At 31.0% G+C, this 23,179-nt stretch overlaps 2 long non-coding RNA genes across 2 annotated transcripts; both read left to right on the top strand.

Annotated features, from left to right (window-relative positions):
• The first annotated feature begins 14,050 nt into the window (after nucleotides 1–14,050).
• On the top strand, nucleotides 14,051–17,205 carry LOC127735813 (uncharacterized). Its single transcript, XR_007998596.1, has 3 exons — nucleotides 14,051–14,146; nucleotides 14,186–14,278; nucleotides 16,320–17,205. It is a non-coding gene; the product is annotated as an uncharacterized LOC127735813 (long non-coding RNA).
• LOC127735814 (uncharacterized) lies at nucleotides 14,710–15,597 on the top strand. Its single transcript, XR_007998597.1, has 3 exons — nucleotides 14,710–14,747; nucleotides 15,064–15,137; nucleotides 15,533–15,597. It is a non-coding gene; the product is annotated as an uncharacterized LOC127735814 (long non-coding RNA).
• Nucleotides 17,206–23,179: the final 5,974 nt, after the last annotated feature.

Consider the following 23,179-nt stretch of genomic DNA (forward strand, 5'->3'; position numbering starts at 1 on the left):
CATGTTTAAATAAATGAATGATATTATTGTTTTTTATGATATGTTTTGTTCGTAATCTTTCTTTGTTGCAGTCTGATTAAAACCAGCCCCCACTATCCACTTGCAGTAGGGCCCAGGCTGGTTTTAATCAGACTGTCTTTGTTGCAGATTGTAGTTCACACAACAGGACTAGGCTCCATTGAAGAGTGGCAAGTTTTGGCTCTTAAGTATTTAATGAAAGTGTTCAGAATAAAATATAAATATATTTTTTGGTCAATATAATTTTACAAATTTAAGAAAATTTTGATTTTGCAATATAATTTTACAAATTGAAGAAAAGTTTGACTTTGCAAATTTCATGTTTAAATAAATGAATGACATTATTGTTTTTTATGATATGTTTTGTTCGTAATCTTTCTTTGTTGCATTCTGATTAAAACCAGCCCCCACTATCCACTTGCAGTGGGTCCCGGGCTGGTTTTAATCAGACTATCTTTGTTGCAGATTGTAGTTCACACAACACGACTTAGCTCCAGCGGAGAGTGGCAAGTTTAGGCTCTTAAGTATTTAATGAAAGTGTTCAGAATAAAATATAAATATATTTTTAGGTCAATATAATTTTACAAATTTAAGATAATTTTAACTTTGCAATACAATTTTACAAATTTAAGAAAAGTTTGACTTTCCCAATTACATGTTTAAATAAATGAATGATATTATTGTTTTTTATGATATGTTTTGTTCCTAATCTTTCTTTGTTGCAGTCTGATTACAACCAGCCCCCACTATCCACTTGCAGTGGGGCCCCAGCTGGTTTTTATCAGACTATCTTTGTTGCAGATTGTAGTTCACACAACAGGACTTAGCTCTATTGAGAGTGGCAAGTTTTAGCTCTTAAGTATTTAATGAAAGTGTTCAGAATAAAATATAAATATATTTTTTTGTCAATATAATTTTACAAATTTAAGATAATTTTGACTTTGCAATATAATTTTATAAATTTAAGAAAAGTTTGACTTTGCAAATTACATGCATGTTTAAATAAATGAATGATATTATTGTTTTTTAAGATATGTTTTGTTCGTAATCTTTCTTTGTTGCAGTCTGATTAAAACCAGCCCCCACCATCCACTTGCAGTGGGGCCCAGGCTGGTTTTAATCAGACTATCTTTGTTGCAGATTGTAGTTCACACAACAGGACTTAGCTCCAGCGGAGAGTGGCAAGTTATGGCTCTTAAGTATTTAATGAAAGTATTCAGAAGAAATATAAATATATTTTTTGGTCAATATAATTTTACAAATTTTAAGGTAATTTTGTCTTTGCAATATAATTTTATAAATTTAAGAAAAGTTTGACTTTGCAAATTACTTGTTTAAATAAATGAATGATATTATTGTTTTTTATGATATGTTTTGTTCGTAATCTTTCTTTGTTGCAGTCTGATTAAAACTGGTTTTAATCAGACTGTCTTTGTTGCAGATTGTAGTTCACACAACACGACTTAGCTCCAGCGGAGAGTGGCAAGTTTTGGCTCTTAAGTATTAAATGAAAGTGTTCAGAATAAAATATAAATATATTTTTTGGTCAATATAATTTTACAAATTTAAGATAATTTTGACTTTGCAATATAATTTTACAAATTTAAGAAAAGTTTGACTTTGCAAATTACATGTTTAAATAAATGAATGATATTATTGTTTTTTATGATATGTTTTGTTCGTAATCTTTCTTTGTTGCAGTCTGATTAAAACCAGCCCCCACTATCCACTTGCAGTAGGGCCCAGGCTGGTTTTAATCAGACTGTCTTTGTTGCAGATTGTAGTTCACACAACAGGACTAGGCTCCATTGAAGAGTGGCAAGTTTTGGCTCTTAAGTATTTAATGAAAGTGTTCAGAATAAAATATAAATATATTTTTTGGTCAATATAATTTTACAAATTTAAGAAAATTTTGATTTTGCAATATAATTTTACAAATTGAAGAAAAGTTTGACTTTGCAAATTTCATGTTTAAATAAATGAATGACATTATTGTTTTTTATGATATGTTTTGTTCGTAATCTTTCTTTGTTGCATTCTGATTAAAACCAGCCCCCACTATCCACTTGCAGTGGGTCCCGGGCTGGTTTTAATCAGACTATCTTTGTTGCAGATTGTAGTTCACACAACACGACTTAGCTCCAGCGGAGAGTGGCAAGTTTAGGCTCTTAAGTATTTAATGAAAGTGTTCAGAATAAAATATAAATATATTTTTAGGTCAATATAATTTTACAAATTTAAGATAATTTTAACTTTGCAATACAATTTTACAAATTTAAGAAAAGTTTGACTTTCCCAATTACATGTTTAAATAAATGAATGATATTATTGTTTTTTATGATATGTTTTGTTCCTAATCTTTCTTTGTTGCAGTCTGATTACAACCAGCCCCCACTATCCACTTGCAGTGGGGCCCCAGCTGGTTTTTATCAGACTATCTTTGTTGCAGATTGTAGTTCACACAACAGGACTTAGCTCTATTGAGAGTGGCAAGTTTTAGCTCTTAAGTATTTAATGAAAGTGTTCAGAATAAAATATAAATATATTTTTTTGTCAATATAATTTTACAAATTTAAGATAATTTTGACTTTGCAATATAATTTTATAAATTTAAGAAAAGTTTGACTTTGCAAATTACATGCATGTTTAAATAAATGAATGATATTATTGTTTTTTAAGATATGTTTTGTTCGTAATCTTTCTTTGTTGCAGTCTGATTAAAACCAGCCCCCACCATCCACTTGCAGTGGGGCCCAGGCTGGTTTTAATCAGACTATCTTTGTTGCAGATTGTAGTTCACACAACAGGACTTAGCTCCAGCGGAGAGTGGCAAGTTATGGCTCTTAAGTATTTAATGAAAGTGTTCAGAATAAAATATAAATATATTTTTTTGGTCAATATAATTTTACAAATTTAAGAAAATTTTGACTTTGCATTATATAATTTTACAAATTTTAAGAAAAGTTTGACTTTGCAAATTACATTTTTAAATAAAAGATGATATTATTGTTTTTATGATATGTTTTGTTCGTAATCTTTCTTTGTTGCAGTCTGATAATCAGACTGTCTTTGTTGCAGATTGTAGTTCACACAACACGACTTAGCTCCAGCGGAGAGTGGCAAGTTTTGGCTCTTCAGTATTTAATGAAAGTGTTCAGAATAAAATATAAATATATTTTTTGGTCAATATAATTTTACAAATTTAAGATAATTTTGACTTTGCAATATAATTTTACATATTTAGGAAAAGTTTGACTTTGCAAATTACATGTTTAAATAAATGAATGATATTATTGTTTTTTATGATATGTTTTGTTCGTAATCTTTCTTTGTTGCAGTCTGATTAAAACTGGTTTTAATCAGACTTGTCTTTGTTGCAGATTGTAGTTCACACAACACGACTTAGCTCCAGCGGAGAGTGGCAAGTTTTGGCTCTTAATTATAGTATTTAATGAAAGTGTTCAGAATAAAATATAAATATATTTTTTTGTCAATATAATTTTACAAATTTAAGATAATTTTGACTTTGCAATATAATTTTATAAATTTAAGAAAAGTTTGACTTTGCAAATTACATGCATGTTTAAATAAATGAATGATATTATTGTTTTTTATGATATGTTTTGTTCGTAATCTTTCTTTGTTGCAGTCTGATTAAAACCAGCCCCACCATCCACTTGCAGTGGGGCCCAGGCTGGTTTTAATCAGACTATCTTTGTTGCAGATTGTAGTTCACACAACAGGACTTAGCTCCAGCGGAGAGTGGCAAGTTTTGGCTCTTAAGTATTTAATGAAAGTGTTCAGAATAAAATATAAATATATTTTTTTGGTCAATATAATTTTACAAATTTAAGAAAAATTTTACTTTGCATTATATAATTTTACAAATTTTAAGAAAAGTTTGACTTTGCAAACTACATGTTTAAATAAAAGATGATATTATTGTTTTTATTATATGTTTTGTTCGTAATCTTTCTTTGTTGCAGTCTGATTAAAACTGGTTTTAATCAGACTGTCTTTGTTGCAGATTGTAGTTCACACAACACGACTTAGCTCCAGCGGAGAGTGGCAAGTTTTGGCTCTTAAGTATTTAATGAAAGTGTTCAGAATAAAATATAAATATATTTTTTTGTCAATATAATTTTACAAATTTAAGATAATTTTGACTTTGCAATATAATTTTACAAATTTAAGAAAAGTTTGACTTTGCAAATTACATGTTTAAATAAATGAATGATATTATTGCTTTTTATGATATGTTTTGTTCGTAATCTTTCTTTGTTGCAGTCTGATTAAAACCAGTCCCCACTATCCACTTGCAGTGGGGCACAGGCTGGTTTTAATCAGACTGTCTTTGTTGCAGATTGTAGTTCACACAACAGGACTTAGCTCTATTGAGAGTGGCAAGTTTTAGCTCTTAAGTATTTAATGAAAGTGTTCAGAATAAAATATAAATATATTTTTTGGTCAATATAATTTTACAAATTTAAGATAATTTTGACTTTGCAATATAATTTTACAAATTTAAGAAAAGTTTGACTTTGCATTATATAATTTTACAAATTTTGAGAAAAGTTTGACTTTGCAAATTACATGTTTAAATAAATGAATGATATTATTGTTTTTAAGATATGTTTTGTTCGTAATCTTTCTTTGTTGCAGTCTGATTAAAACTAGCCCCCACTATCCACTTGCAGTGGGGCCCCAGCTGGTTTTTATCAGACTATCTTTGTTGCAGATTGTAGTTCACACAACAGGACTTAGCTCTATTGAGAGTGGCAAGTTTTAGCTCTTAAGTATTTAATGAAAGTGTTCAGAATAAAATATAAATATATTTTTTTGTCAATATAATTTTACAAATTTAAGATAATTTTGACTTTGCAATATAATTTTATAAATTTAAGAAAAGTTTGACTTTGCAAATTACATGCATGTTTAAATAAATGAATGATATTATTGTTTTTTAAGATATGTTTTGTTCGTAATCTTTCTTTGTTGCAGTCTGATTAAAACCAGCCCCCACCATCCACTTGCAGTGGGGCCCAGGCTGGTTTTAATCAGACTATCTTTGTTGCAGATTGTAGTTCACACAACAGGACTTAGCTCCAGCGGAGAGTGGCAAGTTATGGCTCTTAAGTATTTAATGAAAGTGTTCAGAATAAAATATAAATATATTTTTTGGTCAATATAATTTTACAAATTTAAGATAATTTTGACTTTGCAATATAATTTTACAAATTTAAGAAAAGTTTGACTTTGCAAATTACATGTTTAAATAAATGAATGATATTATTTTTTTTTATGATATGTTTTGTTCGTAATCTTTCTTTGTTGCAGTCTGATTAAAACCAGCCCCTACTATCCACTTGCAGTGGGGTCCAGGCTGGTTTTAATCAGACTGTCTTTGTTGCAGATTGTAGTTCACACAACAGGACTTAGCTTCAGCGGAGAGTGGCAAGTTTTGGCTCTTACGTATTTAATGAAAGTGTTCAGAATAAAATATAAATATATATTTTTTTGGTCAATATAATTTTACAAATTGAAGAAAATTTTGACTTTGCATTATATAATTTTACAAATTTTAAGAAAAGTTCGACTTTGCATTATATAATTTTACAAATTTTAAGAAAAGTTCGACTTTGCATTATATAATTTTACAAATTTTAAGAAAAGTTTGACTTTGCAAATTGCATGTTTAAATAAATTAATGATATTATTGTTTTAATGATATGTTTTGTTCGTAATCTTTCTTTGTTGCAGTCTGATTAAAACCAGCCCCCACTATCCACTTGCAGTGGGGCCCCAGCTGGTTTTAATCAGACTATCTTTGTTGCAGATTGTAGTTCACACAACAGGACTTAGCTCTATTGAGAGTGGCAAGTTTTAGCTCTTAAGTATTTAATGAAAGTGTTCAGAATAAAATATAAATATATTTTTTGGTCAATATAATTTTACAAATTTAAGATAATTTTGACTTTGCAATATAATTTTACAAATTTAAGAAAAGTTTGACTTTGCAAATTACATGTTTAAATAAATGAATGATATTATTTTTTTTTATGATATGTTTTGTTCGTAATCTTTCTTTGTTGCAGTCTGATTAAAACTGGTTTTTTAATTAGACTGTCTTTGTTGCAGATTGTAGTTCACACAACACGACTTAGCTCCAGCGGAGAGTGGCAAGTTTTTGCTCTTAATTATAGTATTTAATGAAAGTGTTCAGAATAAAATATAAATATATTTTTTGGTCAATATAATTTTACAAATTTAAGATAGTTTGACTTTGCAATATAATTTTATAAATTTAAGAAAAGTTTGACTTTGCAAATTACATGCATGTTTAAATAAATGAATGATATTATTGTTTTTTATGATATGTTTTGTTCGTAATCTTTCTTTGTTGCAGTCTGATTAAAACCAGCCCCCACCATCCACTTGCAGTGGGGCCCAGGCTGGTTTTAATCAGACTATCTTTGTTGCAGATTGTAGTTCACACAACAGGACTTAGCTCCAGCGGAGAGTGGCAAGTTTTGGCTCTTAAGTATTTAATGAAAGTGTTCAGAATAAAATATAAATATATTTTTTTGGTCAATATAATTTTACAAATTTAAGAAAATTTTGACTTTGCATTATATAATTTTACAAATTTTAAGAAAAGTGTGACTTTGCATTATATAATTTTACAAATTTTAAGAAAAGTTCGACTTTGCATTATATAATTTTACAAATTTTAAGAAAAGTTCGACTTTGCAATATAATTTTACAAATTTAAGAAAAGTTTGACTTTGCAAATTACATGTTTAAATAAATGAATGATATTATTATTTTTTATGATATGTTTTGTTCGTAATCTTTCTTTGTTGCAGTCTGATTAAAACCAGTTTTAATCAGACTATCTTTGTTGCAGATTGTAGTTCACACAACAGGACTTAGCTCTATTGAGAGTGGCAAGTTTTAGCTCTTAAGTATTTAATGAAAGTGTTCAGAATAAAATATAAATATATTTTTTGGTCAATATAATTTTACAAATTTAAGATAATTTTGACTTTGCAATATAATTTTACAAATTTAAGAAAAGTTTGACTTTGCAAATTACATGTTTAAATAAATGAATGATATTATTTTTTTTTATGATATGTTTTGTTCGTAATCTTTCTTTGTTGCAGTCTGATTAAAACCAGCCCCCACTATCCACTTGCAGTGGGGCCCAGGCTGGTTTTAATCAGACTGTCTTTGTTGCAGATTGTAGTTCACACAACAGGACTTAGCTTCAGCGGAGAGTGGCAAGTTTTGGTTCTTAAGTATTTAATGAAAGTGTTCAGAATAAAATATAAATATATATTTTTTTGGTCAATATAATTTTACAAATTGAAGAAAATTTTGACTTTGCATTATATAATTTTACAAATTTTAAGAAAAATTCGACTTTGTATTATATAATTTTACAAATTTTAAGAAAAGTTCGACTTTGCATTATATAATTTTACAAATTTTAAGAAAAGTTTGACTTTGCAAATTACATGTTTAAATAAATGAATGATATTATTGTTTTTTATGATATGTTTTGTTCGTAATCTTTCTTTGTTGCAGTCTGATTAAAACCAGCCCCCACTATCCACTTGCAGTGGGGCCCCAGCTGGTTTTAATCAGACTATCTTTGTTGCAGATTGTAGTTCACACAACAGGACTTAGCTCTATTGAGAGTGGCAAGTTTTAGCTCTTAAGTATTTAATGAAAGTGTTCAGAATAAAATATAAATATATTTTTAGGTCAATATAATTTTACAAATTTGAAAAATTTTGATTTTGCAGTATGATTTTACAAATTTAAGAAAAGTTTGACTTTGCAAATTACATGTTTAAATAAATGAATGATATTATTGTTTTTTATGATGTTTTGTTCACAATCTTTCTTTGTTGCAGTCTGATTAAAACCAGCACCCACTATCCACTTATGAATCTGAATCAGTGTTATATATAAAAAAACAAAATTACTGTGTTTTGCACAATCGTTCAATTGAAAAGTATATAAGCATGAGACAAAAAGAAAAATGTACACTGCACTATAAATTCCCAAATATGTTTCAAATTTCAAATACAGATTTTGATGTCTTCCTTTTAATTGGATATTAACATTTTAAAATTGAGAATGGAAATGGGGAATGTGTCAAAGAGACAACAACCCGACCATAGAACAGACAACAGCAGAAGGTCACCAACAGGTCTTCAATGCAGCGAGAAATTCCCGCACCCGGAGGCGTCCTTCAGCTGGCCCCTAAACAAATATATATACTAGTTCAGTGATAATGAACGCCATACTAAACTCCAAATTGTACACAAGAAACATTTTGCATGATTCTACCACAAAGACAGTACAAACTTTTTCAAAACTGTTCTTTTCTTTTCAGACTTTCATCTTGCCTACTTGAACCAAATTATGTGCCAGCCTGTATCCTTACTATATCAGGTGTTTGCCAAAATGTATCCTTCACCTACCAAATGTAAACAGATGTATGCCAGCCTGTATTCTTAATGTATCAGATTTATGCCAGCCTGTATCCTTACTATATAAGATGTATGCCAGCCTGTATCCTTAATGTATCAGTTGTATGACAGCCTGTGTCCTTAATAGATCAGATTTAGCACAGCTTATATCCTTAATGTATCAGATGTATGCAACCTTGTATCTTTATCATATCAGATTAATTTTTATTTCAGAATGGACCGAGAGTCATATACTTTGAGAATGGCTCTGTTTTAGATAACCCGGACGGGGTAGTTGACAGTTCCACTATGTTCCTGCAGCATTTACAGGCCTCCTACCCAGAGCTTGTAAAAGAGTACCATTACTTCAGGATGTGACAGCAGACGGTCTCCAATTTGTTTTTATTTCAGAATGGACCAAGAGATCTTATGTCATACACTTTGAGAATGGCTCCGTTGTAGATTACCCGGACGGGGTAGTTGACAGTTCCACTGTGTTCCTGCAGCATTTACAGGCCTCCTACCCAGAGCTTGTAAAAGAGTACCATTACTTCAGGATGTGACAGCAGACGGTCTCCAATTTGTTTTTATTTCAGAATGGACCAAGAGATCTTATGTCATACACTTTGAGAATGGCTCCGTTGTAGATAACCCGGACGGGGTAGTTGACAGTTCCACTGTGTTCCTGCAGCTATTACAGGCCTTCTACCCAGAGCTTGTAAAAGAGTACCATAACTTGAGGATGTGACTGCAGATATCCTCCAATTTGTTTTTATTTCAGAATGGACCAAGAGATCTTACGTCATACACTTTGAGAATGGCTCCGTTGTAGATAACCCGGACGGGGTAGTTGACAGTTCCACTGTGTTCCTGCAGCAATTACAGGCCTTCTACCCAGAGCTTGTAAAAGAGTACCATTACTTGAGGATGTGACTGCAAATGGCCTCCAATTTGTTTTTATTTCAGAATGAACCAAGTTTTGTATTTTGAGGATGTGACTGCAGAAATATCCCATAGATATCTTATTAAATATTTGTATTTTTTGCAGGATCTACAAACCGAACTTTTAATTTCATTCTTGAAGGATTTAAGGTAGATAGGGTGTCTTCCTCCATCTTGGATTTTGTAATACCTGAAAACAATCGGTCTAGATCTTTAATAGAATGTGCAAATTTTGAGAGTAGTAGGTAATTCATGTGTAAGAATTTTCATTTCAATATAGAAAATGACATGTTTTATCATATTTATGGTTGTATTTTACAAAAAACAGAAAACTTTTGTTTGATTCAATGTTTTCCAACTTTGCCACATAAGGGGAGGCAACTCAAATGTAAGGGCAGATAATTCAGATAAAGGTACTTTTACAATAGAATGTGTTAGGATTTTACCTATTTTATTATGTAGCAAGAAAACGGGTCCGGTGACCCCATTTTTTCTTTTTCTTATCTGAAAGCATACTATTAAAGCTATCTTCTCATATTTTATCTCAAAATTCTATGGTGTAGTTTTCGTTTTATGGCAGAAAATTGGGTTTTCCATGCATAATCTATACAAATCTGTTAATTTTGAACAACCTGTAGCGTGAAAATAAGCCCCGTGACCCATTCTTTTTATCATTTTTTTTTAAAAAGCTTGATATAAACTACATTTTGGCAAATTATTAAAAAATTCTATGGATTACAATTTAGACACCCCATCTACCTTAAATCTATTTAGTAGTTACTTATTCCTTAATGTATTAAATGTATGCCATCCTGTATCCTTAATATATAAGATGTGTTTCGTCCTGTCTCCTTAACATATCAGATTTATTTCAGCTTATATCTTTAACATATCAGATGTGTTTCGGCCTGTCTCCTTAACATATCAGATTTATTTCAGCTTATATCCTTAATGTATCAGATGTGTTTCGTCCTGTCTCCTTAACATATCAGATTTATTTCAGCTTATATCCTTAATGTATCAGATGTGTTTTGTCCTGTCTCCTTAACATATCAGATTTATTTCAGCTTATATCCTTAATGTATCAGATGTATGCTAGCTTGCATCTGTATAGAAGCACATATATTAAATTGTTGATCTTACATTTTTTTGTAATTTTTTTTCATTCAAGGACATCTAAAGCAAAATGAATGGTTTAAAAAAAAAAAGATTATAAATAGATTAGAGATTTATCCTCATTTATATGTGGGAAATTACAGCTTTGAAAGTTGGCATTTGACACAACCTGTTAAACTACAAAAAGCTGTGTGGATATACATCATACATCATTAATCAATGAGACAGCAACCCAACGGCACAAAGAAAAAGAATTTCAACATAAAAAATTATGGTCTCAACAATCAACAATTTAAAAAAAAAGTTTTATACAATATGTCGAGCTGTGAACACTAATCTAGAAAAAGTGAATTAATTTAGTTGAGACTATCAAAGATCTCCATATTCAACAAATTGCTTAATAACGAAAAAAGATTTCAGTTTTCATGTATATGTCAAAAACTATTTGGATGTCGGATAATAATTTGTTAATGGTGAATAATAAGCAATTAAATAAAATAGAGATATTTTTGGTGTTAATGGCCATAATTAATAACCTTATATAAAGGGGAATATGTGCACTTCATTATAAATTGACAGAAAAATATTTTTATTCAAGGGTAAATGTAAGAATGCAAATAAATATCAGATAATAAATTCAGAAATACATCTTACTTACTAGCCATTTCTATACTAACATTTAACCCCCAATCTAACAAACCTAACAATTTTCCTTTATCATTAGTTTGTCTAAACTTCATTGGTCATTTCTGAGTTGTGTTTTCTTTTTCTTGCTATTTTGCTGGTTTGAATGGTTTCATATACATGTATTTGATAGTTGAAATGTTGTCTATAGTTTTTATAGAGTTTCTTAGTTATGTATTTCTGAAGTTTATTTATATGATGTTTTAAGTTTTAAAAAGTTTTTTTCTATGGGGTCTCATTTGATTCAGTAACAATTTGAAATTTTTAGTTATTTTAAAATTATATAAACATTGTAGTGCATATTATTTATTTACTAAAGTCCAGATCCTTAATTATCCACATTTGTCTTTTATCATTTATGTTATTTAGACAATTTTGTGTTGATAGTAACTCTTTAATGGTTTCTGTTTAAATGTATTCTCAAATTTTAAATATTCAGTTCTTAAATTAAAGCAGATTAAAAAAAACGTTGTTAGATTATTTGTAAAAGATATTATTTTTAAGTAAGATTTCCTTCTCTTCATGATCATTTAAGAATTGCTTGGAGCATGTTTTTTGACATATTATAGAATTTAAAATTATACTAAAAAGATATAGAAAAACATGATCCATAGAAAATGAAAGGATATGGAGAAAATGTACATGGGACAAAATCGCACACAATGCATAGAAAACACAGAAAATTATCAATGAACAGGGCTTTTATTCAAGAAATAACTTTTTTCTAAAATTGAGAAGATAATAAATTTTGATTTTTTTCTGGTTAGAAATGCACTGTTAAAATTGAACTCCATGTTGTTTAAATTTACGGTTTATTTTGCATGGTTATGGTTATGGTTATGGTTTTTTCCTAAAAAAATATTCTGATCCCCAACTTGATGAAAAAAGATATTGTCAAGCAGATGACAAAAAAAAATATTCTGAATCCAGTTTTACCCAATACCTTAGTGTTAAATTTTGAAGTAAAAGTATAAAACTAAATGAAAAAAAAAACCAAAAGAACTACTAAAAAAAACCCAACATTTCATAAGTTAAATAGTAAAAAATAATTTTGTTAATATAAAAACACTGATGGTCATTTTATGGTGCAACAGTTCTTGGTACATTTTAATATATTGTCCTTTTAATGCATTGCCATCATGAAAAATGTCATTATGTGCAAGTGGTAGAGTTTTCTTACAGGGCCACTTTTGCACAATTATGTGCAAGTGGTAGATTTTCTTACAGGGCCACACTTATCGTATTTTGTATTATTATTTTTGGACCTAATTTGTAAAGCAAGGGTAAAATATTCATTTTTAGTGCCATTCGAGAGTGGTTTATATTTGGGATGGAGGGAAAACTTCAAAGAATTTTAATAGTTATCATAAAATAATATTTCAATTGGTCAATAAATAAAGTAAAACAAATCTGAGAATAAGATAACACAAAGAAAGCTGTGAGTGAAAAATGAATTGTCCATTCCTCGATATATAGGTTTTCAACCTAACATTTATGTGCTGAAATTTAAAATATTTTAAAAGAGAAATAAATTGAAGAAAAGAAAACTTTACAACAGAGTATAAATTACCAAATACAAATAAAGTTAAAAGGGGGGAGGTGGTATTTAGAGGCAATACCCAAATCCCTAATTAACATAAAATTTTATTCAAATTTGGAAACCCAAGGGTTCAGTGGGGTATGTGGTCATCTGGACTTCTCCCATCCAGCGGTAAATCTTATTTGAAGGGGATCTGTTTTTGTTGCAAGGGAATATTAATATGCAGTCACATCCGATTTGATTGTGAAGTAGGAGATTGATCTCTGCACATTAAAGAACCCTGGCAACAACTCTTGAGGGGTATGTAGCTTGCCAGTTGTAAGACAAAATTTCTGCCTCCTAGTTTCCCCTTTTTTCAATGGTAGTTTCAATCTGAGTGACATACCTTTCATCCCGGTTTACCAATTTTGCAAAACGTCCCTACTGGAATTATGTCCTGAATATGCATAAAATATTTGCAAGTGGACATCAACTGGCTGCAACGAGTTGGAATAGAAAATTGTGAAAGATGGTTATCCTAGCAAGCCATCTCCATGACCAGAGCAAAGGCCTGAATGAACATTAAAGAGATTAAATTATATTAGATTATTCACAGTAATGCATTGCTAACTGATAAGTTAAAAAGCAGACAAAATTAAAGTAATATTTTTTGAACATTTAAATTGAACTTTTTGCATATCATATTTAGTCATCTTTTAGTAGATTTGCCATTTAATGGATTATGAAAAATTATGTGCCAGTGGTGAAGTATGTTTCATTTACAAATGTTGATCCATTCTTTTTCAGATGCCAAGATTAAACAAAAAGGTTAATTTGATGTTGCTGCAGGACTTGGAAAATTGATACTGTTTTACCTCAGGTTTGTTAATAAATATTTTATTGTAAAGAGAGCAACCACTATGATTTGTTGCACTGTCTTGTAGACATATCTTTAAGGGGCAGTAACATATAAAATTGTATAAAAACTAACATTATTTTCAGTCAAAATTCTGAGACACAGAAAAGTGAATGGTGTTCTTTTAAACTGGATCCCATTCAAATTGAAATCTTATTGCAAAGAATAATTTTAATTGGAGGACAATAGTGACACTGAGTATCGCAATAATAACAACTTGCATTCTGATATATGAATATATATGCAGATTTTTCTGAAATTGCAATAATGAGTCATTTTTCCAGCCATTTTTCAAAAATCACAATAAATTAATGCATGCAATAATTTCTGAATTTATAGGTAAATAATTTACATCTTTTTTTTTCAGATGCCGACATCACTCAGAAAGGTTCAATTCAATGTGGCTGATGCCGACATCACACAGAAAGGTTCAATTCAATGTGGCTGATGCCGACATCACACAGAAAGGTTCATTCAATGTGGCTGATGCCGACATCACACAGAAAGGTTCAATTCAATGTGGCTGATGCTGACATCACACAGAAAGGTTCAATTCAATGTTGCTGCAGGACTTGGAAATTATATCCTGTTTTATCTCAGGTTTGTTAAAAAAAAATGTATGTAAAGAGAGCAATTGTTTTGTTTTGTCCCTGTGTCAAGTTTACTTATATCTTTAACAGGAAGTAACTAATGGACATAAAATTTTGCAAAAACTAACATGGTTTTTAGTCAAAATTCTGTAACAACAAAAAAATGATTACAATTAAGGATGTTTATAATCTTTTATAAACTGGAACATATTCAAATTTAAATCTATATCAAGGAATTGAAATTATGTTTAATTTGTAACTCGCCATTGATCGATCAGGGTGAATTTATCGTCTTTTGCAGAAAAATAATTTTGATGTTGAATTGGACCTGAGATCATTTACCTATTAATGATTAGTGTTTTAAGATATATATGAACTTACTTTTTATCATCAGTTTGGAACAGAAATTGAGATACATTGCTGTCAAACATTCTGTAGACTTGAAAATAAGAAACGTTCAACATTTCATCAACAGAACAGTAAGTAGCATTTTATTTTTTATCCATTCAGGACATACTTTTCACCTTTAATGCATCCATTCAATCTTTGTATTATAGAAAGACACACAGAAAAGTCGCGTGCCATTTCATGATAATAATGAGCAGGGTTTAAGCTAGGATTTTGAGAGCTTAATGTCACTTTTCAATCACTGATAATGAGAAGTGTGAATGAAATATTTCAGAGTTAAGTTATAGGAATTAAATTTTAAATATTATTAAAATTAGATTATATGCATTTCTAATTATATCATTTGTTTTAACTATAAGTATTTTTTTCTGTTTTTGTTTTTTTCAGGATGAAAATAGCAAACAGGAAGTTTTCAAGAGATTGTTACCTCAAATCTGAAGTGGTTCAATGCAAAACATGAGGTAATCTTTTCTTAAATTTAAAAAAATACTTTAGAAGGTTGATTTATAATGGTCAATGCATCAATAAGACCCAGTCATCTATCTGGCTGGGACCTCAGAACTCTCATAATTTTTACTATATTGAGAAAATGCATAAGGAAAAAAATCCAATAAGAATAATGTATGCGATATTCTAGGGAAATTGTTCTTGTTTCAAAAATTATCTTTCGAACACTGTTGCATTTAATGAAGGCTGATTTTTAAGTGGCTGCTCAGATTGGATAACTTAAACAGAAAATAAAATCCAGAATAGAAATGAGTAATATGCTAATTAATATTCTAATGCTACCAACTAGAAGTTGAAGAAATATTAGTATCTCAGGACAGTAAAACATTTTGATAATTTATTTTTTCAGCTTCATTCAATGCTGGCCCTGCATGGTATTCACAAAGTGCCTTTATTAGATGAAAACTTGATGGGAATAAATTTACCTGATGTTTAGGTAAGTCAGCATTATATTACAAAAACACTACACAAATGCATTGTTAAGAGACCGGTTGTATTCTTGTATAAAATTTCCTTGTTAAAGCATTCAGATGAGTTATTTCCCTTATTTCTACCAGTTTATATATTTTATAGCTTCAAAACTAATGGACACATGACAGGACTCATTGCTCAGAGAATTTTTTTTCATTAATAACTCGACGTGAAGATATACTAATTATGTAAAAATGTGTGCATCACACAATCATACTGAGGAATGGGGGGAAAATGCATTGCTGAAAATTATTTCAAGGGAGATAGTTTGAGATTTTTTTTTTCGGGACTAATTTATAAATACAATACTATATCATCATCAAATCGGATTTGCGAATAGGGCTGAAATAACATTCAGATCTTACTGTAAGATTATTTTTTTTATGTAAGAACCACCGAATGGTCAAGTTTTACCATTTGAAAATTTTTTGTATTCTAAAAAAACCAATTATTTGCCACCTGGCTTGCATTCATGATTGTAAACGGATATTCAATCTTGGACACCAAATGGTATAAAAAATAAAGAACTTAGCAGCAAAAAATAATCCTAACTGTCAATGATTAACCAATTAATAATATAAAGAATAAATATTGTGACACAGAAAAACTGTTTCTCCTTTTTATTTTTATGAACCTTGCTATAAAACTTATCATTCCATTTGTAGGTAATGTTTGATGCTTCCAATCATGGATATTTTGAAAAAAAGGAGAAAATGAAGGAAGGACATCAACACACAGAACATCAGTTTTTAGATGAGGGAGACTCAGTTACAAAATATAACTCCAGAAATAATTTGCTGTGATAGAATATGGACTAGAAACACTAATGGACTCGGGGACAAGCTGAGCAAGGGAAGAGACTTAAACAAAACAGACTCTAGAATATGTTGTGCAAAACAACAGACTTCAAAAACAAAAATAAATAAGACTCATGAATATGATTTGCTTGACAAGAAACTTTTATTTAACAAAAAAACAATAAAATATAATCGTTGATGAAAACTTTGTTGAGCACAAACTTTTTTATTTATTGGTTATAAAATTGAGGAGAGAGTCTCAGTCAAATATAATTTTTAAAATGTAAAATGTGTGAAAGGCAAAGAGAGAGTCAGGTAGGTTTTTATAAAGATTAAATTTGTTCATTTTAAAGCTCACTGCTTATCTTCAATGTTTGATTAAAAGTGTTTTTTTTTCTTCAAAATTCATTATGTTAAAATGTGAAATAGTTAATATATTCATTTGTAAAGATTTATCCTGTTTCAACCTTAAAGCTCGTGGTATTGTTTCCATTTTTTACGAGCTGTTTGACTATAGACGGTCACTGCTAGTATTTATGGTTTAAACAAGATTAATCTAAGAGGAATTGCAGTGTATGAAAGAGAGAAAGAGGGACCGGACTATGTAAAGGTCTACTTCTTTTTCAGCAAAACAGCAGGTTCTTCTTTATGACTTTTTTGTATTGAAATTTAAGATTGGATGAATCTAGAAGGAGGGTAAAGTATTTTGAATATGATTATAAGTACTTAAAAAATAATTTTCAATATTTTGAGTAAGAGCATGATATTTTATTAACAAAACATTCAAGTATTGTTTTTTTTTTTGCGTTTTGTGTATGATTATTGAAATAATATTTCTTAATAAAAGTTTATATTGAAAATTAGCAATGATGGCTTTTTGTCCTAGTATTATATCCCTCCTCTAGGTGTTAAGGCTATATTGCATTCACCTTGTCGGTCTGTCCCTCTGTCTGCCCGTTTGTCCAGCAAATTTTTTCGTCACATTTTTTTCAGGTACTGCTGAACAGGATGACTACCATTTTGGTCAAAAGCTTGACAGTGATGAGTTATAACATGTGAGAGCTTTTTCGGAATTGTGAGGTACCTACTTTCTGATTATGGGGAACCACTACTAGTGATAGGTCAATGATATTTGGTATGCAGTTGTATCAGCATTGGCACATCTCATTTCCATGGAGATTATTTGGCCCCGTCCCCTCAGTCATTGTCTACTGACTTTGAAACTTTTGCTCAGTTTACATGTATTAGTTTGTGATTAGGTCAGTTTATGGGTAACAACTAGTGGTAGGTCAATGATATTTGGTATGTTGTATGAGCATTGGCTCATCATATTTCCATGGAGAATGTTTGGCCCTGTACCTTCAGTCATGGTTCATTGACTTTGAATATTTGGCATAAAAGGCGAGGCATATCTCTGTGTTAACAGTTTATGATAATGTTGATGTAGGATGCTCAGAAGTATTCATAAGATCCCTTATATTATATTAGGTCACGTTTATGAGTCCTATTTAATTGTTGAGCCTGCATTTTAGACATTTTTGTTTGTTCATATTAAGGCTATTGAATAATGATTTGTTCTATCTCAATTTACATCTGATGGAACCAGTCACTAGCCTTTCAACTCCAAATCTGAAACCGGGTCATTGCGAGGGTTCAACTCAGATCTTGATTAACAAGGATTGCCTGAGTTTTTCTGCTGAAGATTGGTGTTTCTCTCCAGGTACTAGTTCCATCTTCCTCCACCAACCATAGACTGACTGCCATATATAGCCAAGGTTGCTGAAAGTGGCCAACAACTATAGTTTTGTATTCATGGAGGGAAGGAAATGAAAAAAAGTAATATTTCATTCGTATTATTTTCTGCAGTAATTTTGTTCCTGTTTAATTAAATATGTATGCTGAATTGATTGATTAGTTGATGTTTGCTCAACGTCCAGTGGCAAATATTTCATGCATGTTGAGGACGAATGCTGAATTTAATCTGAATGGGGAAAATTTCTTTTTGTTTGTCATATAATGTAGAAGCTGAAAGAATATCATGTTTGCTGAATGTGGTGCGACCTTAAGTCGAAAAATTTAATAAGCAGCACATAATCATATATTTGTGGCTTGTGGCACTTTTTATGCCATGAAATAAGTATTGTTTGCACAGAATGACAAAAAAATCTTAACTTTAGTACCTTATGAAAAATGAAAATTATGTCGTATCAATTAACACCTTGGATTTATAAATATTGGTCCCAGGTTATGCCAAATAAGCTGAAATTATCCCAACATTATGAATTTTTAGACCATACACAAGACAAGTAGAGCTAAAATATTTTCTATGAAGCATTACGTATTTATGTGATTTTGAATTCAATTCAGAATAGTATGCAGAGGCGTTTCCAGGATATTTGAAAGAGGGGGTGTAGACTACATTCTTCAGCCGAGCAGAGCAAGGCGAAAATTTTTTTGGCTAAAAAACATAAGATAATTGTGAAATGCACTAATATAACGGTTCCCGCGGAGTGACTTGGAGCATGTATATTTTATAGTTAAAGTGTCAGGGTTTGATATTTTTTATGCCGAATTCTCTCCATTAATTGTCTATGGTATATTAAAATGATTGGATGGATCTTAACAGCAGTAGACCAATAACGAGAAATTCCAAATTCTAGGGTATAGGGCGTTACTTTACATTTCAATAGTCCTAGACCAGGATTTTATGAACGGGAGGCGTAATTCCGGTTGCCCTGGTATAGGGTCCATGGGGAAGGTCAGAAGCTCCTGGATTTCAACAATTTAGCATCAAATTATGAAGTATTATAACAGACTCCATGATAGACAAATTGGTGAAAATAGTCTGCCCTCGGATCATTCAAATTATGTATTGATTAACATGTGGATATCAAATCTTTGGAAGAAGTTGTAAATTCAGTTTAAAGGTTAATATATGAAATGGGCATGAAAAATGAAAAATAAATCTTTAACGATAGCTTTTTCTGAACTTTTGATATATATAGATTCTACCACTGCATCGAGTGTGATACGATATTTATCCACTCGAGACAGCGAGGCTCGACGAGCGTTTTAAATATTTAAAATTTAACTGTCGAGAGTGGATAAATATCGTATTACACGAGATTTGGTGGTGGAATCTGTTCTCTAATGATTTTCAAACAATACGCAGGCAAATTTATTCCTTCTTTTCGAATGATCTGCAAAAAGATGTGTTCTTTCTATGGGACGTCATCAGGCATGGTCGCCTTTTTTCATGCCGTCACAATAGGAAATTCAGAGGAAAGCAAGAAAATTCGACGTCATAATCGGATTTTAACCAATGAAGAACTGAGATCAAACGAACCACACGTTGATTAAATTTTTTTTATACAATGGGTGCAGAAAGGGATAAATTGACGAAGAATTAGAGAAATATATTTATCCATACCCGACCGTTTTGTTAAAATATTCCTTTTCACTGTTTTGGTCTTTTGGAAAATGTTGTTTGTGCTGTATTTAGACCCCTTTACCAAGAAATTTGTTTTGCATGCACACATATAAAGATTTATAGGTTTGAACGTTGTTTTCAATTTAGTAGATATAAAAAGATGTGCTATGAGTGCCAATGAGACAACTCTCCATCCAAGTCACAATTTATAAAAGTAAACCATTATAGGTCAAAGTACGGTCTTCAACACGGAGCCTTGGCTCACACCGAACAGCAAGTTATAAATGGCCCCAAAAATTACTAGTGTAAAACCATTCAAACGGGAAAACCAACGGTCTAATCTATATAAGAAACGACAAACACTTATGAACCACATCAACAAACGACAACTACTGCATGAACATCAGATTCCTGACTTAGGACAGGTGCAAACAGTTGCAGCGGGTTTAAACGTCTTAATGGTACCAAACATTCACCCTTATCTGAAACAATAGTGTAACATTGTATTTATAATACCCGTTCTAGATAGTCAAATCTGACCCCTTCCAATGCAAGGCGAAAAAAACATAACCCAATTTCAGACAATTTACCTGAAAATGCAACCCCGTTTGTCAGAACTTACCCGGTATCATATATATAGCGAGTATCCCCCGGGTAGATGTAGAATGGCCATTGGGGAAGTGTCACACAAAACAACCATTTCATGTATAGATTTGCTTACTGCTTTGGTTGTTTAAAAAAGGTGTCCAAGTCACCCATCGGATGGGGGAATCAGTATAAAAAGAAATCAGAGTATGTGTTTAGTTAATGAATATGATAAATTGCCATATTCAATACAATATAAGCAGATAACGATAGGTCTTTTTTTTTTTTTTTTTTTTTTTTTTGAAAAGGGGGAGCGTACGCCCATTACGCCCTTACCTGGACCCGCCCCTGGTATGATTTTTTTACTTTTATGAACACTTCTCTGCCAAAAAAAATATGATGAATATTGAAAACCGTGCAAAGTTGAACATTGTTGAATATGGAGTTGCATATAAAAACTAGGATTTTTTCTTTAGAATTTTCTTAGTTCATTGGTTGACATAAAGTAAGATGAGCTTATATGAAAAGATTTTCACAACATTTGAATTACTCATACGTGTTTCACCTCTTTTTTTTTCATACAGCAAAATTGCAAGGTTCAGTCAAAATTCCAAATTTTTGGCTAAAAATGGGTTTTAATAAGACTATCCATCCTGCTTGGGATTTTGTTGCTAAAAAGAAGTTTTAAAATAATTTCACCACATTCTAAATCCCATGTCTCATAAAGGGCAAATTCCACACTCCCGGCACGTTAAAGAACAGCTGCAACAGTTTTCTGATGGGTTAGTGGTAAATTTTCTGTCTCTACCCAGTATCCATCCTCAGTAGCCATCAATTTCTAGTGTCAGTCCCTGCTGTTCATTCTTGTGTACCTACCATGCAGTGTATGAATTATATCCCTTGCAATGAAGATTTAATTTCAAAATCTGAGTCAGTTTATACGAGCTTTACAGTAACCTTAAGAAGTCTACAAGGTTTAAAAATGGATAGTTACCTATTATCTAGATGTAAGAGACATTGGGGCTATAGGGTTAACTTAGTTAATTGTATAAAATACATCGCATAATAAGAATCCAGTAAAATAGATTAAAATATGAACATATCGAACACACCATGCACGAACGGAAAATGTCGGAAATGTCTCCTGCATTGTTCCGAGATTAACTGATCTATCTTTGGAATGTTTACAAACAATATGGCGCGAATGAAAACAGCAACACAACTAAACATTGTGTTATCAGGATACACATGACGTTGATATAGTTATCTAGGTACGAAAAATTTAGAGCCACTCTTACTTGAAATAACTGTTGAACTATGACTAAACTGATGTTATACAGTCAAAAGTGTGTTGAAACGTCTGCATATAATTATAAAACATTTATAGATTACTATCAAATCTTAACCCCCACAAAGCATGTGGACCTGACAATATAAACGGTAGAGTATTAAAAGAATTAAAAGAGCAAGTGTCACCAATACTTACATTAATATTCAGTAAGTCATTAGAGTCGGGGGAAACACCTAAAGATTGGAAGCATGCCAACGTTGCTCCAGCATTTAAAAAAGGGGAAAAATATAAACCTGTAAATTACAGACCCATATCATTAACATGTATATGCTGTAAGATCATGGAACATATCATCACAAGTAACATAATGTCACATTTAGAACAAAACAACATTTTATATAATCTACAACATGGCTTCAGAAAAAACCGATCTTGTGAATCACAATTAATTGACTTCATTCAAGAACTATCATCTAGTAATAATAGTAACATTCAAATTGACCTTATCATTATGGACTTTGCTAAAGCGTTTGATAAAGTTCCTCACCAACGATTACTTTACAAACTTCAATACTATGGTATAAGGAAAAATACACTTAAATGGATCCAAGCTTTTTTATCCGATAGAACACAAACAGTTGTAATAAATGGTATTTCTTCTACATCAGTGCCAGTAACATCTGGAGTCCCACAGGGTACTGTACTGGGCCCCATATTATTTCTCATTTACATTAATGACTTCTCTGAATATTTAACACATAGCAAATTAAGACTCTTTGCTGATGACAGCATCATATATAGAGAAATCAAATCTCAATCAGACTGTGATAAATTACAAGAAGATCTAAACGCTGCAGCAAAGTGGGAAGCAGATTGGCTTATGGCTTTCCACCCTGATAAATGTACTAAACTTTCAATTTCACATAAAAAGAAACCATATTTACATGATTACATCCTTCATAGTCACATTCTTGAATCTGTTACATCTGCTAAATATCTGGGCGTTACTCTACAATCAAATCTTAAATGGAACCTACATTATGACAACATTATCTCAAACGGCAATAAATCTTTAGGATTCCTTAAAAGAAATTTAAAAATATCAAACACAGACATTAAATCAAGAGCATATCAAGCAATAGTCAGACCTAAATTAGAATACAGCTGCAGTTTATGGGACCCTCACACAAAAGATGCTACCCAAAAAATAGAAATGGTTCAAAGAAGAGCAACTAGGTACATTTGTAACAACTACCATAACACCAGTAGCGTTACAAATATGATGAATAATTTAAAACTACCAACATTAGCTGAACGCCGCCTTAAAACACGTCTTATTATATTTTACAAAGTAATTCACGGCCTCATTGCCATACCATCTGAAATTTTAATACCAACAGACAGTAGAACAAGACAAAACCA

Source organism: Mytilus californianus, unplaced genomic scaffold (assembly GCF_021869535.1).
Source record: "Mytilus californianus isolate M0D057914Y unplaced genomic scaffold, xbMytCali1.0.p SCAF_3, whole genome shotgun sequence".
NCBI classification, from domain to species: Eukaryota; Metazoa; Mollusca; class Bivalvia; order Mytilida; family Mytilidae; genus Mytilus; species Mytilus californianus.